This window comes from Uloborus diversus, chromosome 3 (genome assembly GCF_026930045.1).
Source record: "Uloborus diversus isolate 005 chromosome 3, Udiv.v.3.1, whole genome shotgun sequence".
Classification (NCBI taxonomy): domain Eukaryota; kingdom Metazoa; phylum Arthropoda; class Arachnida; order Araneae; family Uloboridae; genus Uloborus; species Uloborus diversus.
This window is the reverse complement of record NC_072733.1, coordinates 29,632,405-29,660,217: the sequence shown is the minus strand read 5'-3', so window position 1 is coordinate 29,660,217 and position 27,813 is coordinate 29,632,405. Positions and strand designations below refer to the sequence as shown.

Genomic DNA, 27,813 nt, shown 5'->3' with positions numbered 1-27,813 from the left:
AAAAATGCTTGCAAATATCCTCTGCAATGGTTAAATTAAGATCTTTATTCATTTGTTGGTTTTTTATACTTCCGTTGTTTTTATATTGGGGAATTTCCAGAGGGAGGCAACGCTCTCCTTGTAATCATTTAATAGATACTCTTAGAGCTTTAAGTTATTTATATAGAAATTAAAAAACAATATTTAAATTAAATATAAAAAGTTTTCAGACTTGACTCCGGTAGGGTAAATCGTTTCCTTTGAAAAAAAAAACGAAAAGTTGTGACATTCAAATGACTGTAACTTCTCTCCTAACTATAGTAAAATAAAAATTTAAAATCCATTATAAAGCTAAAAAAATAGAGCTTTCTATTAATATAAAACATGACAAATCTTGTTGAATCATTGAATCATATTTTTATCGAAAACCTATCGCATTTTTTTTTTTAAATTTATTTAACTATAGAATGAATTAATGTTGAAGAGAGAAAATTATGTAAATACTTTAAATCGAGCTTCTGTATAAAAATTTCATCCAAGCATTTTTTAATATGATGTTTAGGTGCTAAAAATTTCCCTGAAAGCAAAGGATGGGGCAAAATAACGAACTCTAATATGCATCTATACAAGATATGTAAAGTCAACTGTATGCAGTTTTGCAAGGCCCCTTGCCATTGCGATCCCAGCCTAAGTTTTGGTGTAGTAGAAGAAATGTTTTTGAGTTATAATATATATTTTTTCGGAGAAATTCTAAGGGGGCGTGTTTTGAGATATTGAAGGTCAAAAGTCACGGTGAATGAACTTGTAAACTTAAACCTGTCATGAGAAAGCTATGTTTTGTAACAATAGAAAGCTCTGTTCCTTATCTTTACAATGGTTTTTAAGTTTTTGTTCTACTGTAATTAGGATAGAAGTTACAGTCATTAGCATGTCACAACTTTCCGTTTATTTCGCACTTTTAACGTTTTTAACAGCCCTGTATTTCGTGTAATTTTTTAAGTAGAATTCTGAAAATTGGCAGGATTACTTATTTTGTCATATGTTTCCCTCACACGAAATTTAATTGAAATCGAAAATTATGAGGAGGTCAAGAAGGTGACTGATCTTACATATGGAATTCCACTATGTAAAACATGTGAACATTCCTGATTTTTTTTTTCAGTACCTAGCTATTGCGATCACAGTCTAAATTTTGGTGTGGGGGAAGAATAGTGTTAGAGCTATAAAATATATATTTTTTGAAGAAATTCAAAAGGGACATATTTTGATATATTCAAGGTCAAATGTCACGGTGTATGACCTTCAAACTTAAACTTTTCGTAAGAAAGTCATGTTTTATATCAACAGAAAGCTCTATTCTTTAGCTTTATAATGGTTTTTTAAATTTTATTTTAGTATAGTTAGGAGAGAAGTTACAGTCATTTGAATGTTACAACTTATTGTTTTTTTTAGCACTTTTTCAGTTTATTAACAGCTCTGTACTTCGTAAAATTTTTAAAGTAGAATTCTAAAAATTGGCAGAATTATTTATCTTGTCATATGTGTCCCTCACACCAATTGTCGTTGAAATTGGAGACAGTGAGGTCAAGAAGGTGATTGATCTGACATGAAATTGCCCTATACTTGTTGGTTCATTATATCCCACAGCGTTTAACAACATATATTACCTATACAGACGCAAATTTTGACCTATAAAACAATGTATAAGAAACCTGCTATTATTGAAATGATTGACAGGTGGTATTTCTGGCCCATTCATACGCCCCTATCGTAAAAACACGATCATATTTTAGATCTACTTAAGAAACAATCGCCGCGAATGAGGTGGTCTCGTTTCTTTCAAATTGCAGGTGCATAGGTATGGGACGCAGGAAGAACACGAAAGATGAAGCTTTTGATGAATGGAAAGTGATGACTTGTGGGAGAATGGGTGCCAAGGATTTCTGGAAATAGCATCCTTCCACCTACGGATCGCTTTGCTGGAAATTCTAGCGGAACGCATGAGCGTGAATGCAGCCCCTTTTTTCTGCTTTTGACATTTGCCGCATACCAGACGGCTTTGCATAGAGAAATAGTTCGGGAGGTTAGACAGTTTCCTCCTTGTGCTTCTGTTCCTAAAAACATTCTGGTGCAGTGTTGTTAACGAGAAGTCAACTTTACGATATATCTGTTTGGTATTTTCTACGAAGTAATTTGATTTACAATAGAATTCAAGTAAACAGACCGTTTTTAGAGAGTTATAAATCCCGATGCTTTCTAGAAGAAGTAAGGACAGCTAAAGGATTGACTGGAGATCAAGCGGCAGTGAAAAAATGGTGCCACATTTTGCCTCTAGGCGACATCAATTTTTTTTTTTTTTTTCATTAATAACACCCTGGATTGTTATAAACCGTGGGAGCTGCGGTACGGTCATCAAGCCCAGATCATCGGGATGAAAGAAAGGGGCTCTAACCAGTAGACTAAATAGAACTCTTGACATCTGTAAACAGGAATCGATTCTTCAAAGCGAATCTAAGCTTTAGTTGCTCTGGTAGCTTGGACCTCCTCTGCTTTCAAGTTACTAGTTTCTTCTGATGTTCTTTTTATTCAAAGATTCCATTACACATACAATAAGATCCCGCTGATATGAACTATTCCGGCAAAAGATTCAGATTACCCAAATTCTGATAAAAATATGAAAGAGAAAACCTCGTGCTAAGAATGCAATGTATAAGTATTGTCCGTTTTTTACGAGAAGGCACTTCGCCACGCCACCTCGAACGCATAGTTCCATTTTATGCGGGGGTGATCGGTAAGCAATCCACGCGCTTCTAAAGGAGACAAAACCAGACATCCTTAACTTGGGCGTGTATTTTAACGTGCAAAAAAGTCTTAGTGTCCTTTACATCATTTGCCTCACTTGTCTGATGTCATTTTAGTTATTCTTGCATTTTAAAAACTGCTGCTTTTGCAACAAAATGCTATGATCCGAATATAACTTCTGCCGAAAACAGCGAAATAGAATCATTGGGTACCACGTGACGAGAGAGGAGTCAAGTGCCTTCTCCTGAAAAACGGACAATACTTTGTACAACTATCACTGACATTTTTTTATTGTTTCAAAAGTAACACGAAAAGGATATGCTTCCCCTTTTCATTAGAACTTAATAACTGTTTCCCACTCTGTGAAGACTCAGCTGAACACATAGTAACTGAAGGGCTGTTTTGCGATACTGAAGCGAATCAGTAGCATGCAGATTTTGGAATCATTGCATTAATTTAAAATCAATCAATCTACTGATGAGTAAAAGAATGTTCCCGTCTCCTCTTCTGATGTTTCAAATGCTCTAGAAATATAGTAAAGAAATTTAGTTCTGAGATATATAATATAGAGTAAAAATGCGACATCAACAGATATGTTTAAGAGGTGATGGGCATTATATTAATCCCTCATCAAAAATTACATCATCACATCAGTCGCTTAAAAATGTAATCCTTAAATTATTGCATTAGTAAGTTTCTTCAAAGTAAAAAACTATGCATGCTGAAAAATAAAGTTTTGGTATTGGTATATTTTAATATTTGTTTAAAAATTAGAAGAAGAAATTTCGAGAGATATGTGTTAGTGACTCGGTATCACATAGCAATGCTAGGTCGGAATGCAGTCGTAATGAGATAGGAGTGTTGTAAACGAACCGTCGATAGCTACTTGTATAGGTGTTTAAGATGAAGAATGAATTTATTGTGATAATAAATTGATATTCAGATACCATTAACTTAAAATAACTCATATATAATGAAATAATGAAATTCCCCAAAGTTTACTGCCAAAGAACACGGCGTATTTAAAAATTGGTTGAAATTCCAAGCGTTATGAAACTTTGAGAACCTTCATGTCCAAAAAAAAAAAAAATCACATGACTTAATTTGAGTTTATAATCATCAAACATAAATTTGTGGTAATAATGAATTCTTACTTTTCATTCTGACACCTCTGCAGACGGTTCCCCTAACAAATTTTTATCGCATTTGGACTGCACAATTGGCTATTAGAGGAAAGATGAAGGATGCGACGACGGGAGGAATGGGATTTTTTAATCTTCATTTATGCCGACATTGTGAAAAATTATTTCTAGCTTATGTAGTAGATAAGAATCAAGTATGAATATAACGCTGCTACCATTACTGGATAAGATAGAAATAATTTTTATTTTTTATTTCGGCATAATTGCAGCTGTCCCATTCTTCCCGTCACTCTATTCCTCCCTATCTCCCCAGTATGTTTGTTTATTCAGTGCAACATTTTTACACTGCTAGAAACGAAAAAAAGTAAAAGCAAACGCAACCTAATTCATCTCAAAAGCATTATTTTCCTTTGTCCCGTAAAAATCAATCATCCGCATAGCTACTAAAAAATTCCGAACCGTTCCCTGTCTTAATAGATTGTCTCGCATACCACCAGTTAAACTACTTATTCAAAACGTTTCCACGTCTCATTAACTACAACTCAAAAGTTCTGGCTGGTAGTCTCTTCACTTGTTTACTCATACGACAAACTCGTTCTCAGCCAGAAAACTAAACGATGCTCCGAAGTCGAGACAGACTGAAAAAGATAGAGCCAAGACTTCCTAACAGAAATCGAGGAGTCGCTAAATATATACAGCGTTTCTTGAACAGTTTGGGGAAGCGTCTTCTTATCCCACGACTTTGACACAACGGGCTTTGCTACTTCTGATGGAAATATGCTTCCCTCAGCGCCAGTATCGCGTGTTATGTCTTGGCGGAAATAAACTATTTAAAACTGGGGAATTACGGAGAAAACTTTTTTTTTTTTTTTTTTTGTGTAGGGTTGGTTTTTGATGGAACCTGATTCTGCAGATTTTCAATAGACATTTTGGGATGGAAAACAAGGATTTGGGGGAAAAAACAAGTTTCCAATGTCATTGCTAAAAAAATATGTTTCGGAATTTGGACGCTATATATATATATATATCTTTGTTTAAATTGTTTAAGTCAACAACAAATACGTAATCACCAGCGACACACTGATTCCACATTTCTAATTAGTTGAGGGTTTGTTAATGTGAAAGTAGAAGGGAAAAGCAAATAAATATGTACATAAAATCAAATCTATACTAATAATATAAAGTAGTAGAGTTTGTTTGTTTGAACGCACTAATCTCAGGAACTACTGCTTCGAATTAAAAAATTCTTTTTGTGTTAAATAGTTCATTTATTGAGGAAGGCTGGAGGCTATTTTTTAAAAATCAAATTGACCGGAATATTTGTAATTGCACATTACATGTTTAATTTATTGTTTAGTTCTATGAATTCCTAATAGATGGTGGGGTAAGTTAATTCTTCGAGAGGGCGCTGGTCGACAGTGTCGATAGCTGCGAGGAGCCATGCCCATGTTATGCTGTTGTGATCAGCAAAGAGATTTTTGAATGCGGTTTTTTTTTTCCGATGTTCAGGTACATAATTTGATTTTGTAGGATTTTTCTATTGGGTTTTGTTTTTCTTAATTCTTCAACGTTTGTTTTTGTTCTTATAGTTGATATATGTTACATATCTAAGTAAATAATTTGATTTGTCGTATTATTTCATTGTGATTGTTCTTTATAACGTTTTTATTATAGCATAATTTATTTGGCGAAACACTTTAAATTACAGGGGGGAAAACCGCTTCACTCGCTAAAGGGCAGGGTTAGGATAGCATGGTTGCTTGGTACGTTAGGTGATGAACTATGTAGTTGAAGGATTATTTTGAGTTTAAAGCTACTGCTAATATTTTTATGTGTTTTGACGAATAGTTTAAAATTCCAAAGAGGCTTTAATAGGTCTCAACGAAATTATAACCTCCTTTTTTTAAGTCGGTTAAAAATTCAAATTTGTGACTTATGTGTCAACAATGTTTAGCAATTGACGACATGGTGATATATTATTTCTTCATTTAATTTTAATATTCTTTGAATTTAAACTTGTGAAAGCCATTCTTTTTTGTCTACTATATCCAATTCGCATTCACAGTTGATACAATAAATACAAATACAAATACAAAAGTGACGACCAGCAACAGGCTCTGGGCCCAGCTAGACTGGTCCTAGTCAATTTACAATCCCCAGTGAAGATCAATGGCCCTCTTAAAACTATCTACTCCCTTGCTCATTACCACCTCTTCTGGTAAGCTGTTCCAAGGTTCAACTACCCTGCTAAAATAATATTTTTTTCTAATATCCATGTTAGCCTGAGATTTAAATAGCTTAAAACAATGACCCCTTGTCCTGTTTAGAGTGCTAAACTTCAGCCCCGTAACATCTTTCATTTTAATATATTTAAACAACTGAATCATGTCCCCTCGGTCTCTTCTTTGCTCAAGACTGTAAATTTTTAACCTTCTAAGCCTGGAATCATAATCTAAGTGGGAAAGTTCATTTATTAGCCTTGCAGCCCGCCTTTGAACCCTTTCCAATACATTAATATCTTTCTTAAGATAAGGAGACCAAAACTGAACAGCATACTCCAAATGGGGTCTTACCAAACTTCTATATAAGGACAGAAAAACTTTAGATTTGTTTGAAATAGATCTATTGATAAACCATCTTATTGGCTTTGTTACTAGCAATGCTGCACTGTTGGCTAAACTTTAAATCCTGACTTATTAAGACCCCCAGATCAGTAACTTTGTCTGTCTGACTAATGACTAAACCTTGCAAATAATAACTACTTATTTCCATGCCCTAAATGTAGCACTTGACATTTCCCAACATTAACAGCCATACCCCATTTATCAGCCCACTCCGTAATATGATCTAGATACTCTTGCAGCTGATTTGCTTGTTCTTCATTTTCTACAGTCCCCATAACTTTGACATCATCAGCAAAACAATTCATGTTCCCAGGAATATTTTTGTGACTATCTTTCATAAAGACAATGAACAAAACAGGCCCTAACCAATAATCTAAATACACTAAATGCCAATGATCAATTTTTTGACAATACAAGATAATAAAAACGATAAGTTTATCAAAAGTGAGTTAGTTTAGGGGCCTGAAAATAACATGGAAATCAAATTTACTGAGGATACGATGAATGCGTGTATGTTACGATTGATTAGTTAACGGAAAGCATTGTCAATGAATATGGTAAGAGTTTTTTAATGTTAAGTTCTTCAGTAAAAAGTGCCAGGGTTGAACAAACATTGGTATACGGTTGACAAATGAAGGATTTGCAGAAACAAAGAGTTAACTCCTTTTTTTTTTGTTCGGAAATTTCTAGGCTTGCCAGATTTCTGAAATGTACAACCGGGACACCGGAATGCCGTAATGATGTAGTAAGTTATTATTATTATTACTATAATTATTGCTTTTTATTTTATACTAGTGGCACCCGCACGGCTTCGCCCGTAATAGAAAAATTAAAGGTCTTTTGGTTCGCTTGTATATTTACAAATAATGTATGGTGAATTATCTCGCCAATTGGCTTGTACCGACGTTACGGTTCCACGCTATGATAATTTCGTATCTCGCCTATTGGCTAGTGCCCATGTTACGGTTCCACGTTATGATGATTTCGTAATTCATGATAGTTTTTTTCTTAAAATTGGAATAAAAAAAGGACCACATCGAATTTTCGAAAAATCGCTTCAAGGTGCACACCCCCATGCTACATACTAACTTTGTGCCAAATTTCATGAAAATTGACAGAACGGTTTAGGCGCTATGCGCGTCACAGACATCCTACAGATATCCTACAAACATCCTACAGACATCCAGACATCCTCCGGACAGAGAGACTTTCTGCTTTATTATTAGTAAAGATTGAAAAATTGAATACAAATAATTTAATTATGTAACTTAAATTACAACATCTACAAAGATGAAAATGTCTTCATCATTATCTCATTCTGAATAAAGAATAAATTTACACCAAATGTCTTCTAACTTTCTTGCCACAATTCTAATAAAACAAAGTTATGTTATTCATTCGTAAAAATAGCAACGGAATTGATTAATTAGTGAAACAAAAGCGAGTCTTCGTTTAAAAAAGCATGACTGAAACTGCGAATTACTGATGGAATCCGAGTTTTGATCAAGCGCCAAAGAACGATCCTTAAACGATTAAATAGATTTATCTTTACAAATGTAAGGATTAAAAGACGCTTTTCACCGTACTTTATCATTGGAGTTGGAAATTTCTCATGTACAGGCGCACCAAATCATGCTGTCATCAAGTTTGAAGTAAAAGCAATTTGTATCAACTTGGCGCCTGACTAAACGCTTCGTAAAAACGACCGTTCTTGACAAGAAATTTTATCCATTTCAATTTTTATTGAACAGCTGATGGAAGAAAATGCTCGTTTGAAAAGTATAAATTGCTTAAAATTTAATAAAAGCAAATTGTCACTATTGGAAAATGTGTGACAATGTTTGTTGAAATTTCAGTAAATCGTTACCCTTTGAGAAGAAAAAACTTTGCGGCAGAGTATGGCAATCTGTAACGTTTGAAAATAAATAAATTAAGAAAAAACAATGTATTTATAACTGCACGAAATTGCGGAGGACAATTTTTTTTTCAAAGCAAAATAAGTGAGAAACACGTATCTGCAGTAATCTGCTGTTTTATGCAAAGGAAGGTAAACACACCGGTAGTGGCCAGTGCTTCAGTAGTAGCCACTTCAAGGTTTATATTTGAAAAAAATACTTTTAAATTAGAAAAAAAATAAAAACAAAAACAAAAAAATAATAACGGCCTTCAAAAAGCACTTAGGAACTAAAAAGCAAAAAATAACTGATTTCACTTACATACTATTTCCTACCCAAACCTAGAAATGAAATTTACTTTATAATTCCAGTACAAAAATCAACAAAATTAAACACCCAATTATAAAATAAACACTGATTTTAATTACTGTACGGTAAACTATTTTAATACCTGACTAATTATGTACCACTTCTAAACTTTTGTTCACCTTTTGAAGTCGGTGCCTCCTATAAACTGCCTAACCAAACTGTCGACCCATCGAATTCTAATTTAAACTCTAATTAAACTAAGCACGAAATTAGTTTTTAAAACCAAAATTAGTCAGTTACGTTAGGTTGTAGTTCATAGGAAGCACCGACTTAAAAAGGCGAACAAAAATTTAGGACTCGACCGATGCATCGGCCTGGCCGATGCATCGGCGCCGATGGTTCAACAATTTAGCCATCGGCATCTGCATCGGCGGCCGATGCTAACTTGCAGGAAACATCAGCCCATTGACCTTAAAAAACATCGAAAAGCCGATGGAATTGGCCAATGTTTTTGAAAAAAAAATGACCTTTGCTGTTTTACTTTTTAATACAAAGTAAAGGGAGTTACTGTTTTCATACAAAATTGCTTACTTAAATTTCAGTATGACACCCCTATCAGTCACCCCTGAAAGAGTTTTTAATACTGCATTCTTAGGTACCAAACAAGTTAATTATTGCTTTGTTTCTTGCAGCTGGATGTACGTATGTATCTCTCATAAGTTATAACTCAAAAATGGAAAGCTGTAGAAGGATAAATTTTCGCATGTGGGGTGTGCGTACGTTCCAGTTGTGCACTTCCCTTTTTGTTTTCGCTCGCGTGTTCTGAAAAGCCTGTTTACTCATTTTTTGTGGCTATTACTTATTTCAATGCAAAACTAATATAGTGTCTCACACTGACGATCATTTGGTGATATATTGCCGATTTAGAGACTATGGAAACAAATATGAGATGGCGAAACCGATTTTTGTGTCATTTTATTAGATTCCAGTTGAACCGAAGATAATTTTTAATTTTTCGATATTTGTAATATGAATCACAGTAATGCAATCTTTTCTGTATCGCTTCGGTGGAGTTACAAGTTTGAGGCCCGTCGAAATACATTTTGGGGCCCTATTTCTCTATCATAGAAGTTGTAAAACATTTATCAGAAGAATTTTTGTAACTCCTACGGTGTACCTGTGGTTATGAGGCCTCTCGCGCAATTGCAACATTTGCTATATTTTAAATCCGCCACTGCACGTCAAAACAAACTCGGGTGCAAGTTTTGAAAGGGTTTTTCTGCTCAATGTTTATAATTATTTTGAACTCTATTTTTTATGACCATTTTTTTAATTTCCGAGAACACTTGCGTGCCCTTCCTTCCACTCCCTCAATTTCTGAAATTAAACTCTAGTTGTACTTCTGAGTTGTTTAAAACTAATACCATTCATAAAACTAGAGATTTTTTTTTTTCAAACTTTATCTATTGTTTAGGAACACATAAGAGCATTAATGTAAGAAATTGATTAAAGACGTTTTGAATAGTGACATAATTCGGAAATCAAAGGGACTTGAATTTTTTCTTCGGAAGTGCTGAAGTAGATTCAGAAACTCTTCCGAGGCGTTGGTGGTAGCGGTTCTGTACTAAAACGAGCTAAAGTGTGCATCACATGAATTCTTTTTACCCCAACTTAATGTTATTTCCCCATTATTGGCAATTTTAATGTGATTCAATAGTTAAAACTCTTTAAATATCACCAACAGTGGCCAAATTGAAACCAGATTAAAAAAAAATAATAAATATATTTTTTAAATCGCCAAATTTGCTGCCAAGTTGGTAACAAAACTTGGCGACCAAAAGACTGGCAAATTATCGTCAAGTGTCCGCCAAATTATAACACCACTTGAGTATGCATCAAAATTAACAATGATTTCCCTCCCCCAAAAAAGAGGCAAAAGACCCCTCTAAAAACACCCGATTGCAACCAAAAGAGGAGGTGCACAACTAGACCCCACCAGGAGTCTACGTACCACATTTCAACTTTCTAGGACATACCGTTCCTGAGTTATACGATTTACATACATACGGACGTCACGAGAAAATTCGTTGTAATTAACTCGGGGATTGTCAAAATGGATATTTCGGGGTCTATACGTTCTTAGGCACTTATCCGCGGGTGGTCGGATTCAAAAAAAAAAAAAAAGTCAACATTCATTTAGGGGTGAGCAAAATGGAAATTAAGGCTGATTTTTGAGTGAAATTTCTTTCGCAAATATTCCTTTTTTTGTAAAAGGAAGTAAAAATGAGGCAGAAGTGTGAGTTACTCCAAAATCAGAGGGTGACTCCCCCTAACCCTCCCTCGTCGTTTCAAGCATTTCTTAAATATTTAACGATTATTTATTTTAGTCAAGAAATGTCATTTTGCCGTATTTCTCATACTTGTTTCACCTATATTTCTTAATGCGCCATGTGTTTTGCATCAATAATAGCGATCGATTTTTTTTCTGTTGTAAGTAGCTATTTTTATGTATTTATATAAAATCAATGAATAAGATATTTTCGTTTTTTTATAGAAAAGTTTCAAGGATTTTCTATTATGCAATTTTTTAAATTTCAGAAAATTGTTAAATTAAAACATTTAATTTGAACTTGTTTGAAAAGCTTCATAAAAGATTAAATAATCAAATTGTTCAATATTACGTGTGCAAACATCAGACCAAGTAGTTATTAACTTGGTGTAAATATTGAGTTTGTTTATTGTAGCGGCGTTTAAAGAACCTCGCTCTTTTCATGTCTATTTCTTTTTTCAGCAAAATTTATGCCACAGTTATAGCTTTCATGAAAAATGCAAACTTTTCTATTCATAAATTTTAAATAAGTATAAAAATATTCCTATTTTGATTTAATATTGTAATTTATCTGTAACATTTTTTTTTTGTTTAATTTGATGACTAAAAAATGTCTATGTGCAATTTTCCCACTTTAATTGCGTAATTTGTTGACGGTTTCAAAGTTTTATTTTTTTTTTAATGATTAAACAACATAATTTAACGTTTTTTAACTATGTTTAATGTACCTAAATCCATACATTATTACAATATTACTGAAATCGTAGTTGAATGTTCAATTAAAAAAAAAAACAAATCAATTGGTTATTAAACAGTCTCTTTGCTTTTCATCCTTTTTTTTTCTTTCTTTTTTTGGCTGTTGTTCCTTCTCTTTCATCATACACCAGTCAAAAAAAAGGAGAAGCATAATTACACTCTATACAGATTGTACGTAGTACGATCCGAAAGTTCGGGGACAAGCTGTATAAAACCTTACCCAGAATTGTTTACATTACCGATGCACATCCACCTTCAAAAGGTCACCTTGAAAGACTATGTACTTCCGCCAGTGTTTATATAACTTTTGGGAACACGCCTGGAAGCCATTTTTTCCTACCTTCTATGATGCAGCTTTATCTTCTCCTGGCGGAAGAAAGCGGCGTCCATGCAAATGTTTTTTTGCTGGTAAAAGTCACATGGAGCTAACTCCGACGAAACGTTATTTTATTTGTTTGTCATATCAGAGTATTAACCAATCAAACCGTGCATTCTCACCATGAAAATTGCCTTCTTTCCCACGATGAAGTTAAAGCAGCGGCGCAAGAGGCCTTACAGGAGGTTGCGAAAAATGTCTTCCAGGAGTGGTTAAAAAAGCTACATGAACGTTGGCAGAAGTGCATAGTCGTTCAAGCTGACTATTTTGTAGATAGATGTGCTTCGGTAATGTGAACTATTCAGGGTAAGGATTTATAAAACTTGTCCTCGAACTTTTAGATCATACGTATGAGTTTTCAATTTACTATTTCATAACGTTTTTGAGTGACGCAATTTTATGCGCATGAAGTCATCACAAGAGAATTTGCGATAATTAGCTGAGGAGGGTTCAAAATCGATATTTCGGTCATCTATATGTTCTTAGGTACATATGCATGTACAGATGTGGCGAAAAAACTTGAAGTATAAATTGGGTAATCGTAAAATAGAAATTTAAGTCGAAATCTGATTTTTTTTGTGATTACAATTCCTTATTTGTAGGAAGGAAGTAAAGTGAAATGAATCAATGATCCTTTAAATCCCTGACAATCTTATCAATTTATTTCTGTATGATTTTTTTTTTCTTTTTCTTTTTTTTTTTTTTTTTTTTGCCATCGGCTAACAGCATAGGCCATCGGCCATCGGCAATCGGCCATTTGGAGGAAAACAATCGGCCATCGGCCAACAATCGGCATCGGCCCATCGGCCAAAAAATGCCATCGGTCGAGCCCTACAAAAATTAAGAAATGGTATATACCTGTAATTAGTTAGGTATTAAAATAATTTACCGTACAGTAATTAAAATCAGTGTTTATAAAATAATTGGGTGTTTAGTTTAGTTGATTTTGTACTGGAATTGTAAAATAAATTTCATTTCTAGGTTTGGGTAGGAAATAGTATGTAAGTGTAATTTGTTATTTTTTGATTTTCAGTCCCTAAGCGTTTTTTGAAGGCCGTTTTTTTATTTTTATTTTTTTACTTAAAAGCAATTTATTTTTTGCTTTTTAGTGGCGTAAATAAAAATAATCGGAGACTTCCGACGACGGTGAAGAAAGGCTTTTTCAAATGCGCGCAACTATTTACAAAAAACAATTGTCTTCATCATTAGTTCGACTTTATCAAAATTTGCTTTCCGAAAGCAAATGCACGAGTCACTAAAAGAAACCAACAGAAATCGCTTTAAGTTTAAAAATGTAAATTATTAATTGTATATTGTAAAATTTTAAATTGAAAGTTGTAAATATTAAAATTGTAACGTTGTAAATAGTAATTTATATTTTACAACAATATGTATCACACAACCCTCGATAGAGCTGTCATAGATATAGGAAAAAAATAACTTGATGAAAGGACGAATATACGTAGCTCTCAGCAGAGTCAAGACTGGAAGGAGTAGCTCTATCTGATTTAGAACTCTCTAAATTTTTAACTTAACCCCACGATGAATGAGCATTAGCAGAAATGCAACAATTGAAGCATCTCGTTTCTGATGAAATGTAGACTGGATTCAGTATTTAGTTAGAACCATTTAAATGTTTAAGGTTTCCCAAACTACAAATAAGTAGTAAATTGTAAGTTGTAAAATTGTGAACTGTAAAATTGTAAATTGCAACATTGTAAAATGTAATTTATGTTTCACAACGATACGTGTCATGTAACTCGTGATAAAAGTCGCATGTTTCTTCACATGGCCCCATTATAGATTAACATAAAAAATTCCACTAGAATGAATTTTATGTTTGTTTCAGAGAATCTTTGACTCAAAATGTTCATTATTACTCTTAAAAAAAAAAAAGGTTTTTTAGTACTTTCTTTAACTATGGGGATGAGTGAGGGAAATTACATGAAATGTATTGTTTTTTACCCATAACTTTTCTCTAATGAACAAATAAGGGCAATCAAAGATTTGGAATCTTAGACCACTCCCAACCCACTAAACAAAAACATCATTAACCGGTTCACTAAGTGAGACGATATACAAAGTTAATAAAGAACAAATCACTTTAAATGTGAGTATGATATTTGAAGATTTCCCTCGATTTCATCAAACCCGGACTTGATTACTATTCGACCGCCGGGGAAGTATACCGTTTCGAACAGCAAAAGAATTTTCCTAATCGGTACAGGTGTCTTCGAGTATTTATGGAACATTGTACAAAGAAAAAATAAATCCGACAATTTCAGAACCTCTTCCTTTTTTGAAGCCTGCTAATTAGTATAACCCTAATGAATACTGGTCAAACTTCAGAAAGCAGACACCAGTTACAATATATTATTAAAGAATATAAATTAAATCATCGGGGGAGGCGTGTTCTGTATTCAATTCCCCTTGAAGTGAACGCTAAATACATTTAAAAGCTGAAATATTTAAAAAGAAATTACATTTTAGGGACTAAATCAAGTTATATATTACCAAAAAAATATTAAGGTAATTGATTCAACTATTAAAGAAGCAAAATATATTTAATTTACTGCTTTGCTACGTAGTACATTAGTAAAACCTATAATTAAAAATTTACTGGCGGCGTCGCGAAAATTAATCATCCATATGCCGCGAGAATTAAATACCGTTCTAGACAAAGGCAAAACCTTAGCTCTGAAAATACACCGGTCACGGCAAAACCGCCACGTAGCCACAACGCGTGTGAAATTTAAGGTTTCTTAGATTTCTCCCGGACCTCTTATCAGATCCAGGCCAAATTACCACGGGACCATCTGGAAAGTATACCCTTCCAAAAAAAAAAAAAGAATTTTTCAAATCGGTCCAGTAGTCTTGGAGAAATCAGAGAACGTACATAAAAAGCCACAGACGAATTCATAACCTCCTTTTTTGAAGTCGGGTAGAAAGATTTTAGCTGTTACTGATAAAGTACACAATTCTGCCGTGGACAGATAAAGGGTAGTAACTGCAAATTTTTCATTTTTGATATCTATTGTACGTTAGCTTTATTGTACAAGCTTGCTTATTCGGTTTTCGCTGAAAAAAAAGGAGAAAAAGGCGTCTAATTTACACATTTCCCTATATTTAGTATGGAATCCAGATAATTCAAATATTTCGGAAATTGATTTCTGCAGATACTGCCGTTTAGCTGGCCACGGCAGAATTATTGCAACTATTAGGCATATCAGAATTAGAGTAAATGAAATTTTTAGACATTTTCACGTTACCTGAATGCCATAGACGATAAGGTCACTTTAAAAAATTATAAAACATTTTCTGAGAAAAAACACGGGATTTGGTGCATATCCACTTGTTCAAAAGAGGTTCAAATGAGCCAATTTTTGTATTTAAAAATCTCACTTCAAAAATCGTAATTTTTTCAAAATTTTCAAAATTTCAAATTTTTTTTCCAAGACTTTATGCATCAAATTATTTTTTAAAAATATATTATGAAACTATCATATAAAGGCTTTAGACTGTCATTTCCGTTCAGTAAAAAATCTGGGTTTTTTTTTTTTTTTTTTTTTCTTCCCCCATGGAGAAAAAATTATAAAATCGGTAAAAATGCGGCTTTTTTCCTTTTATCAATAAATCCAACTAAATTTTCAAAAGTGATATGTAGATGATAGATGGCTCCTTATTTATTTTTAGAAAAAAGGATCATTCAAATAGGTTTAATACTTTTGAAATAGTGTCCATTTCAAATCGAGTGTTTTGTTTTTTTTTTTCAAAATGGCTTTTAGATATTTCATATGCTCCTTAGCTGTAACTACTATAATTAAAAAAAATAATAAATAAATCAGTGATGGTCATGTTAAAGGCCCTGCCTGATCTGAAATAGAAAGGCTCTATGGGGGAATACGAATCGAAATTTGCAAACTTAAGATGTAACGAATTGAGTCTATTAAAAAAAACACAGTTTTGATCATTAATTTAAAAAAAAGGAAATACTTTTTCTGAGAAATATAACATTTTTTATTTATTTATTTATTTTATTTTAATTTTTTTTTTGTCTCTGACGTCAAACGTCGAAATATCCGAATGAGTGATATAACGACTGAGCGATGTAAGAAGGGATAAGGTACGCGACTAGTTACCGAATGATTCATCACTCGTTAGTTTTATTATTCATTAGTATGATCCATTTATTTACGACGCTCATCAATAGTAGGGGGATGTAGGGTAAAGTGAAATAGCGGAGCAAAGTGAAATGGTATAATAATTATACTATTTGTAGCACCACCTATCAAGCAACATTTTAACTATGTTCTTAAATATATACAGTGGCTCCCAAAAGTGTTCGTACACTTTGAAATTTTTTAGAAAAATCAATATAACTCGAAACTGAATTCGGATATGAACTTCAGTATTTTATCACATCATTCCTATGTCATACTAAATACAACCCATTGGATTTTTCAAAATATTGACGGATCTTCTTTTTGAAATGAGTCAGAAAACGAAGAGACAGAGAAATAACACGCCACAAAAGTCATCGTACACTCAAATATTTTCGAATAAATTCATGATTAAAATTATCATATGCCATATTATTAATATTTTTGCATTGTGTTGACCCTTGAGAGTTATTTGGCTTTAATTTTTTGTTTATTTATTCCTTAATATTGTGCTTATTACTGTAAAATGGCTGGCATTCGTAAAAACCCACAAACACCATTCAAAATTTGATTTTTTTTCCCACAGTAGTGGTAAATTGGCTTGAAAGGTCTCTAAATTTGTTAATTTATTTGTTTGTATAGTAAAGTGCTTGATAAAATACTTTAAAGAAAGGAATCGGACCGAAAACAAGGTAAGAAAAGGTCAACCGACAAAGTTGACAAAACGTGATCGGAGATTTAAAGTTAAAATTTTTTTTAAAAATACACATTTGAGTGCAGTAAAAGTTTCTGCAGAGTTAAATGAAACATTTTACATTTAATTTTCACCTAAAATTGTTCGTCAAGTTCTCTGATTAGCTGGATTAAATGAGACCTCTTCCCGCAGAAATTTTCTTGATCGTGCGAAAAACAGAAAGCTTACGCTTTTCGCCGCAAAATCCATGATAAATAAGCTAAAAACGTTTTAGAATCACGTCTTACTTACAGATAGAAATAAATTTAACATTTTTGGTTAAATTGTTGCATAACTGTATGTAGAAGAAAAAATTAGGAACTTAATCTTAAGAACTTATTTGGATCAGTTAATCAGGACGGTGGAGGTTTTCTAGTGTGAGGGTGCATATCAGCATCAGGACTTGGTAGTTTGTAATTTTTTGATGAAATAATGAATCATGCTGTTCCTTTAAATATTTTAAAAACCAATTTTGAACTCTTAGCCAAAAATTTGGTTATTGGAAACAACTTTGTTTTTCTTCACGATAACGATAAGAAGCACACGGTTTTCAACGTTTGCGTCTAGTGCCTCGAAAATTGTCCTAAAGTTTAGAAAATACCCCCTCAATCTCTAGATTTTAACTTAATGTAACGTATTTAGAGATATCTGGGAGCTAGATTTCGAAAATAGGGCTTTAAAACGAAAATAGAGCTGGAAACAGTAAGACTCGAAGTGTGGTTGAACACTTACTCAGAAATTACGCAAAAAAAAGAAAGAAAAAGAATGAAATCTATTCCCATACGTTTAAAAAGTGTTATGAATACTGTAGGATATTCTACTAATTAATAACTTAATAAAAAGTTAGATTATTCAATAAGATATAGACATTTTATAAAGTGTACGAAGACTTTTGTGAGATGAAATTTCCGGCACTTTTTGGTTTTTGATTTTTAAAAAATTAAGTTTTAATATTTTTGAAAAACTTTTCATGTAGTTTTGTTAAAAATTGATCATAGATCTTATAATTAAATACCCATTCCGAAATATTAATTCTAACCAATGGATTGGGGCCTATTTCGTTGAAAGTCGTAGGTGTACGAAGACTTTTGGGAGCCACTGTAGTTGATTCCAGTCAAAAAATAAATAGTTGTAAAGACCAAGGCATATAACACATGTCATTCTCAAAGTTTGATACCCTTGTTGTAATATTTTGTAGTCTATAAAAAATCAATTTCGTTATGATGAAATTATAAAATTGATGTTATTAAATTTTTAAATGTTAATTCATCTCTACTAATGTCCAGGGCAGAACGACAATTTTGTTAATATTAGGCATGTTTTGATTTTAAATGTTTAATACAATTCGTCAAGAGCAAAGTGAATGGGACAAAGTGAAACAGTTCATTTCCTTCACGTATTCATTCATCAAATCACGTATGCATTTAAATATATATGCACCTATTTTTTAAATAATTCATTTCCATTCCTTCATTTATAAATTAATTTAATTATTCATTCATTCACTTAATTTCTTTTTCATTCTGCTTTTTATTCGCTCGTTTATTTTATTCTGTTTTTTATTCACTCGTCGCGGGGAGGGTCAGTGGTGCAGCCAGAAAATTTTTCTGGAAGGGGTTTTCAAAATAGAAAATTGTTGCTTTCTTTCCCATTCATTTACAACGCGTAATTATTCAATATCAAAGAATTTTTACAGATTAGTAATTATTCATTCTAAGTAACTTCTTAAAAACAATTAATAATTCGTATTGATGTCACTATGAAACGAAGGAAGTGGGAAAAAGCACAGAATATTAATTATTAGTTTTACTTTAATCTTAAATTCATTTTTTGTGTGTTTTTCGCGAGATCATTTAAAAGTTCCTCCACAAATACATTCATGTATTTTTGAATGCCAAATGCTAGCTAATAACGGTTTCGATCTTTCGATGAGAATTGGTTAAGAGCCTCAGAAAATCGGGTGCGGTAGGCTTCTTTTCTGTGGATGTCCTTAAAAAGCATTTATTTATGCAGAGATGGAAGTGCTGAGGTACCATGATACCATGTAGAGCTTTATTGACACCATTATAGCTATCTTATACCAGCGGGGACGTGGGGTGCTCATCATAATATGCAACTTTTATATTTAAGAATTGAAAAGTAATTTCTGACTGCTTCCCGATTATTAAAAAGAGTAAAATATTTTGTTGAAACCTATTCCGCTTGGAAAAGCTCAAATACTCTGCTTTTTCCCTTGATCTTAATGGAGGAAATGAATGTGCTTGTGTTCTGGGAGGGGTTTTAACCCCCAAAACCCTCCCGCGGCTGCGCCACTGGCGGTTATGTATGCGTCCAGGGTAAATTTTACATAAAATGGATTCGTAGTTTATTTTTGTCTTCAAATTCAAACTTACGTTGCACTGAAAAACTGAAAATGAGTTGTTCCTGAAGATTGTACGCGCTTTACGTTAACACAAAGTTTTCTGCGACATCAGAAATTACTGACCGGGTGACACACGTGATGGGAACTCTACTATATATATGCTTATATACGCGTAAATATATTAAATATCAAACTGAAGGTGGTACGAGCGTTTCACAAAAGAGCCGGATTAAGAATGTTTTTGTAAAACCAATAAGGATTTAACCAAACATCGATGAAAAATTAATAAATTGCAACAAAGGTTGACTAAGCAACAATTCTGTAAAAATAAAGAGTAAACTAACTAACTGTCACTAAAAAAAAAAAAAACTCTTAGGTTTACATTACAGCAGTAATTTAAATCTGTTCTTTGAATAATCGTTTATGAAATGTACTAGAATTTAAACACTACCTAGACTCTATATGCACCCAGAAAAGCAAACAAATATTTTTCACAGCGAGAATCTCGTTATCAAAGTTCTCCCTCCCCATCCTCTGGAATGAATAATAGAGAATGGATTTCCACATGGCGGAGAAAAAAAAACATTTCAGTATGTTGTGCTGCCATCTACTAGTGAACAAATGCATTTATTCAGATGCGAATTTTAAATATATTGCAATATTTTAAAGACATAGAATGGCAAACTATAAAATTTGATCCTGAAGCTAAAAAATTGAAATCACACAAACTTTATTTTTTCAAAGAAATCCTCATAATTCAAAAGTAAAAATAAGTGCATGGCAGAATAAGTTGTTAATTGTTATAAAAATATTAACTCGTATGTAAAATTATTATTAACCTATCATAAAAGTTCAAATCATGATTTTTTCCTTCAGTGACAATTTTTGAAAACTGTTTATGTATTGATAAAAAATAATCAGTGTTTTTAACTCAAGAAGTTATCTACTTTTACCACTAGATGGCGACACTAAGATAGGAAGATCATTGACAAAGTGATGATGAATTTCTCAATCAATGAATTCCCTGAAGCTCATCACTGTAGATAAAAATGAATTTCAATTCAAAATTGAATGCTCCACTGAAAGAAAAGAATATCTCAATGGAAGTGGAAAATTGTTTTAGTTTTCATTCCAAATAATTGTTTCGAACTCGAAACAAACTAAATTTTAAAAAAGAATCAACTTTAACGGATGGGTCAGCAGTTGCTACTTTTTTTTCCAAAAAAAGTAAATGATAAAAATAATTTTTATTCATGCTTTTTTGTTTATTTTCTTTTCTTTTTTTTTAAATAATCTAAAAGAAACACGAAAAATTATACGAGGCAATTTTGCAAGAAGCAGCGTTGAATTTTATTCTTGACATCATATTTTTGCAAATTCTAAAATTTAAATCAAACGATTATTATGTTTTTTTTTTTTTTTTGCAAGTTAGTACTATTAAAACATGCGACTAAGCTTGTGAAAGTTCTACAATTTTCATCGAGCTGTTGTTTATCGCATTTTTATGTGTATTTTTGGCGGAATTAGTGGCTTATCAATAACACATTAATCTAAAAGTAAACAAATCGTGACTGCTTATGCTACTTAAGTATATTTTTGTTTTGTTTTATCCATTCGATTGACCATCTGATTGCTTATCTCCGGATTCTTCAGGGGAAAAAAACGTAAGTGCGACAAGATTTGCTCATCAAGCGATTTACTAGTGTGATTTTATTTGCGTAAATTTGCTTTATCCCGCTAGTTTATAGATTAAATGTCAGTAAGGACTTTTGCGATACATTTGGATTGACAACACTGCATTTTGTATGTCACATTGCCTATCCAAGAGTGGATCCAGAAAGTATTCAAGTAGGGAGCGATTGTTTTCCAGATAGTTACTCTTTTTTTAACTCCCGCACCCTAACATGATGGAAGATCGTCTCAAATTTAGTTTTTTTTTTCTTTTTATTTTTTAATTTTCATTTTTTTAGAATTCCGGAGGAGTGTACTCTTATCTTAATGTCCTCAAATGTGTCCTATTTTGCTTTGATAACTTTTTTTTTTTTTTTTTGAACTTCAATTTGAGAAATTTTTCTATTTCCTTTCGAGAGCCCCCTGAACCCCGTCGATTTTAATATCATCTAAGATCGTCTAAAATTGAGTTTTTGGAACTTCGAAAAACTTCTTATGCTAAGTTCCAATCCCTATAACTAATATGTTAAAACATGTGTTACAATTGCGTTTTCAATACTATATTTCTGAAAAAATCCCTTCTTATTCGCAATATTATTGAAGATCGTCTAAAAATAAGTTTTTGGAACTTCAGTATCGAAAATATACCGAGTTCAAGGAGAGGGGGAGGAGTCGCCCCATCGCCCCTTTTTTCTATCCGTCCCTGCCTATATCAATCAAGAAAGTATCTTGCAGACAGTGTGCATTGCAGAAAGAATATAATACATAGTAGTAGGGTAAATGACTAGTTACAGGCACGGTTAAAGTTCAACAACAATCATCTGAAAAAATTCTTTAACTATGCCCATAACTAATCTTTTTTTTAGTTATAATTATTGTTGAACTGTGATGTTGCAATTCTAGTTCATGGGAAAACACTAATTTTCACTGTGTTAGATCCTAGAAATTGCACTTTTACAGCTTTGAAGTTTTCATTAATTTTCAATTATAATTTATAGCTAATAATTTTTCGACAAAAATTAGAATGCAATGGTTTGACCAGTTATGTTCACACTAGCTTAGTTACGGGCATACTAAAAACTTGTAATTGTCATACTAGCTGAGTTCAATTATATTTTCAAGAAATACACAAAAAGTATTCAACAATATTAAAATACTTATATGTCTTACAATACAATCAAATTTCAACCTACCAATCCGAGCAATGTTAAAATTAAAAAATGGATAACTGACAAATTGCTTTTGAAAGGATCGTCTAAACAACAAGAAAGAAATACCTAAAAAAAACTAATAGAACTATTTTACTGCTGCATTTTTCTTTACCGTCTGCCAAATTTAGAGTATGTTTTACCACCAATTCTGAATAATAATATTGATTAAGAATGGCAAAAAAAAAAAAAAAAAAAAACAATTATGGAACTGAAATACTTGGTTTTATTTGGCTAATTATGGACACATCAACTTGAGATGATCTTATAAGTATCATAACCAGGGGCGCACACAGGGGGAAGGGTCCAGGGAGTCCGGAACCTCCACCTCCCCAAGAGCTCTTGCATTATGTTCGATTGATTATACTAATTCTATATGTATTTTATGCGTAAATTAGTTCCAAACAAGAGTAACAATCATTTTAGTTCTAATGAGTGAAAAAATAAAAAACTCAGGTTATTTTATTTATTCTTTTTAAGCGCACCTTTCCGATAACAAGAGTCCGAGCGAGAGATCTTTCTCGACTTCGAAAAGACTAAATTATACTTAAGATGTACCTTGTATAATGAACGTTTGAAAGGTCTTGCACTGCTGAATTCAAGCAACATCCCCATTACAAACTGATAAAATTATAAATGAAATCGAAAAAAAAAAAAAAAAAACCCAGAAAACTAGATTTTATTCTATGATACTTTGTAAGCCTATAGAGGCAGAGTGGTGACTACAAATGAATACACTATAACAATCATGTTTTTAGTTTGTAATTACAGATTAAAGTGAGATTTCTCGCGTTCTGGACTAGGTGCTTCTATAACGATGAATCTGCTTTGCTGTTTTCATTTTTGAATTATGAGAGGAGTAAATGCATAAATGGTAATAATTTATCACCGGGGTAATTGTTCTTCATACTTATGTTCATATGTAAACATGAAGAACAATTACACCAGTTATCAATAATTGCCACAACAGTAAGGCGCTATAGTATACCTTACAATAAATAGATTAAATATTTACAATAGATGTGGAAACACTAATCAAAAAGTAACATTTTCTTTAGATAAACTAAAAAAATAGCACAAATTAATTAAATTTCAAGAGAGGCAGAAGGAACTTTGTAAATATGATTAGAAAAACATAATGAATACATAATTTTAGTTCTTTTAGATGAGAGAGAGAGAGAGAGAGAGAGAGAGAGACTACTAATATTTTTTAACCAGACCCGGATTACTCAATAGGCCAACTTAGGCACTGGCCTAGGGGTGCAAGCCGAAAAGGGCGCATGTCACGGAGGAAAAAAAAATTTGTTGAAAAAAAATAGAATAAGGTAATAAAAATAGAATAGAATAATTTGAAATAAATTGCAAACAGCCCGCTAAGCAGAAAAAGAGCAACTGGAGGAGAGGGGAAGGGGCGTACTGCTTCAGTCCAAGTCCTTCTCCGGTACAAAGCAGACGATTTTCAATATCTTTGATTTGAACTATCATTTCTTCAAAATATAGCTTTTGCCCAGGGGCGGACTGGGTCCTCGAAGAGGGCGATAACCTTGACTGCCGAAGGGCGCCCAGGTTTGAGGGCACAAAAGGAAAAAAAACCACGAAATCATCCGGGTTTGAGGGCAAAATAGAAATGAAAAAAAAAAAAAAAAAAAACCCACGAAGTCGCACCAGTTCAAAAATGCGCAAAATTAAAAAAAAAAGAAAGAAAGAAAACCACGAAGACGCACAGGTTCAATGCCATTAAAAGGGAAAAAAAACTTTAGAGTCACAGAGGTTCGAGGGGGGGGGGGGGGCACGAAGTCGCATGGGTTCAAGGGCAAAAAAAAAAAAAAAAACTAAAACGCATAGGTTCAAAGGCGCACCGGCCCGCGAGCCGATAGGCCAGTTCGCCCCTCGCTTTGCTTAAGTAAAAGACTTAAGAGGTAAGTCACACACAGGAAAATAAGTAAAAACCGTGATCTAGAAAATGTTCAGTTATAAAACCCGCGTTGCTGAAACTATTTTTCTCTTGACGTTTCTAAATTACGTCAGTAAGAACTGCAGTTAATAACTTATTAATTCATTTTTATTTATGACTGCCACAGAGGTGCCCAAAGTTAAAATTTGGGAGGAGGGAAGAATTATCAATTCACCGAATGAAAATTCAAATCTTACCGAATGACAAAATGCCAGCATGCACACGTACCAACATCTAGCGAAAAGAGAAATTAAACATCCTTATAAAAAAATATTATAATGTTGTCGTCAAATTTTCCGAACTCTCCAACATTTCTTGTGAAATAAAGAAAGATTGGAGATGTCACAGTGACCTCTCATGACCCCCCTCCCCCATCGGGGTGCCTCTGCTAATCATATCACCTTTGCACAAAATATTCAACATAGTATCCCAAAGCTTCATACTCTAAGCTCTGAATTTGAAGTGCACTTCTCACTCTTCAACCATTTGCAACAAGGATGATAAAACTTGTATTTTTCACTTTGTGTATGCAATTTTTTGTGAATGATTTCAGTATTTAGTTATGAGTTCGTTTGTCGGATATACTGTATTTGCGAATTATATAAATATTTTTTAAATAAAAAATACTTTTCCCATGAAAGATTTCCATCGAGCAGACTAAGAGTCATAGAGACGAAAATGCACTTGCATCGTTAAAATAAAATTACGTATTTTCTTAACAATTTTTACTGCACACTGAATACGGATGCAGCGACTAGATAAATGTAGTTACTTTGAGAAAAATACTTAAAATGAGTAATTATTAACCAAAACAATCCACCTTAGCGAACCTTAGCGAACTAACAAAGTAACATATTTCTGATATATATTAACATGTATGATGCCTATTACGTTTAAAGTTTCCGGTATTTTTTTTTTTTTTTGTTATGAAACGAACATGTGAAAATCAAAAGAGTTTCATCAAAAGATTTTTTACCAAATTTGATTTGTGTCATAAAAATTTAAAGTGATAATAGAAAAATAATACAGCTAATATACATATACTAGACAGGTTCAAACAATGTGGATAAGCATCTGCAATCAGGGAATAAAATAGTGGTTCATTTGAAAACCCCGTAAATATCAACATACAGTTTCATGCGCGTGAAGAAAGAAAAAGTTTTTCCCTTACCTTTTCTTATAAATGTTACAATACAATTATCTCATTTGTTACATTTGTTGTTTATCCAACAAAATCCTTGGTTCATGAAAAGTTTTCATGGAGAGATTTTTGTTAAAAGAAACCTTTTTTTTTTTTAATTTATTCTTTTTTTTTTTTTTGTTCAACAAAATATTTGTTTGGGAGGAATTTCCATTGATTAGAGCTCCTGATAAATGCAAAGCATCAAATGAATAGTTAATTCAATTCTTTTCCATTAATTAGAACGCTATCGTCACCAACTTAGGAATTAAATTTAGTAGAGTGACCCGGGGGGGAGTAACTTTTGTTCAAAAAATACAAACATCCATTTTGTAAAGAATTAAAATATTTGGTTAAAGTTTGATCACTTATGAAGCAAGTCCAATGCAGCCTCTTTTCCTTAAAAATTAAAACAGAACATAAAATATTTTAAATTTTCAGGGATCAAGAATTACCTCTGAATCGTTGCATTTCCTAATCACTTCTGGGGTAATTATTAATCACTATTTTTTTTTTTCTTCTTTTTCTGCTCCTTCTCTGTCTTTTTTTTTTTTGAGGCAATACAATTTTTAAATAGTTGTACTCCAGTAATTTATATTTTATTGATTAGATGAAAAAAAAAAAAAACCTCACAATCTTAGTTAAGTAATTTTGGAAAAAAAGAGAGAACTCAACGCACTTTAAAATCTCAAATATCTTTGAAGCCTCTTTGCCTGTTTGCTTCTTTTTTCTATGTTTCTTAATATTCTTAGTTTTTACATTGTTTGCAGAATCCGAAGAACAGGGCCGGATTAATATCTATTTAGGCCCTAGGTCAAACTTAGAGATTACGCCCCACATCACATGTGCGAACTCTATCGAAATTGTATCCCCCCCCCCAGCCATTCCCAGAGGCGTAGCAAGTGACAAGTGAAGATTTCACTCTCCCCCCTGTTTGACAAAATTAGGTATGGGCTTCTTTCTCTGTTTTCCATCGATGACGTTCAAAAGTGGGGGATTCGGGGATGCTGCCACGGGAAGATTTTGAAATTGAAGTCTTAGAAAAGCAATTTTTCACAATCTAAGGCGATTTAGCGGGAAGTACTGGCATTTGGAACTCGCCTCGGAAAGTTTTTGAAACTGAAGTCCTTATGCTATCTTTGTTAAAGAGATGAGTTCGGGGATTCTTACCCCCCCCCCCCTGTAGAAATTAGAGTTGAAAGTGAAATTTTTGACGATCTTTACTAATGATGCTGGGGAATGGTGGGAGCCGGAAGAGCTCCCCAGGAAATTTTTTGAAATTGAGGTCCTAAAGCGCAACTGTAAACAATCTTCTTTTTTTTTTTTTTTTTTTTTTTTTATGCGGGTATGATTTGGTAACTCTAGCGAGAAAACTTCTCGAAATTGAAGACTAAAAATTATTGGACATCTTTTATGACGCCCGGGAAACGGATAGGGTCTAGCCCTTCTTAACCAGAAGGGTTTCGAAATCGAAGCCCGCAATAGGAAACCATGTCTGATGACATTACGCAAAGGGATAGGATTCGGTAACTCTCTTCCGTACGTATTTCGAAAATGAAGTCGTAACAACAAAATTTTGAACGATTTTATTAATGTTGGAAAAGGACTGAAGTCGGGGACTATCTCCGGAAAAAGTTTCAGAATTGAGGTCCTGAAAACGAATTGGCGGGGCGAAGAGATCTTTCCCCTGAAAAATAATCGAAATAAAAACTCTAAATATGCATTTGCAAGATCTTCAAATGCATCTGATAACACTGGGTGACGGGATGGGGTTTGGGGACCCTCCTCCGGAATTTTTTTGAAATTTTAGATCACCTTCAAAATATTGGAAATGGGGAAGGGTAGGCGGGGGACGCTCCTGCACAAATGTTTAGAAGTTGAGGTCCCATAAACAAAATCGTTTGCCACCTTCGATGATGTCAGTTAGAAAAATAGTTTTGGGGCACTCTTTATAAATTTTTCGATATTTATGTTTTAAATGCGCAGTTAAAGATAATCTTTGATGACGTTATGGGAAGGGATGGGTAGCTGGGTTTCGTTGAGTCACTCGGAAACTTTTTGAAATTGACGTTCCAAAAACATTGAACTGTTTTAGTTTTTCCATTATGGAATTTTCAAAATTTCCACCTCAAATTTATGTCTGTTTGAAACACCAACATTTTTAGTTCAAGGGGGGAAAAAACTTTTGACTTTTGATCTGAGGTGATACTTAGCAGTGATATCTTATGTAATTGTTCTCTTTTGATTTAAACTTAAATATCATGGCTCTTGAGTTTCTTGATACACTTTCGTTTTCCATTCCTTTTTTTACCTTAGAAAGATTTAGAACTGCT

The 27,813-nt window shown here is 33.0% G+C and overlaps 1 protein-coding gene and 1 long non-coding RNA gene across 2 annotated transcripts in view; one reads left to right on the top strand and one right to left on the bottom strand.

Annotated features, from left to right (window-relative positions):
- Window positions 1-27,813, bottom strand: part of LOC129218600 (prickle planar cell polarity protein 3-A-like) — a 430,827-nt gene that overhangs the window by 68,832 nt on the left and 334,182 nt on the right. The gene's annotated exons all lie outside the window — the stretch shown is intronic.
- LOC129218601 (uncharacterized) overlaps window positions 11,179-27,813 on the top strand; it is a 406,807-nt gene continuing 390,172 nt past the window's right edge. Inside the window, exon 1 of the long non-coding RNA XR_008580346.1 lies at window positions 11,179-12,518. This is a non-coding gene — a long non-coding RNA (uncharacterized LOC129218601). The remainder of the gene's footprint in view (window positions 12,519-27,813) is intronic.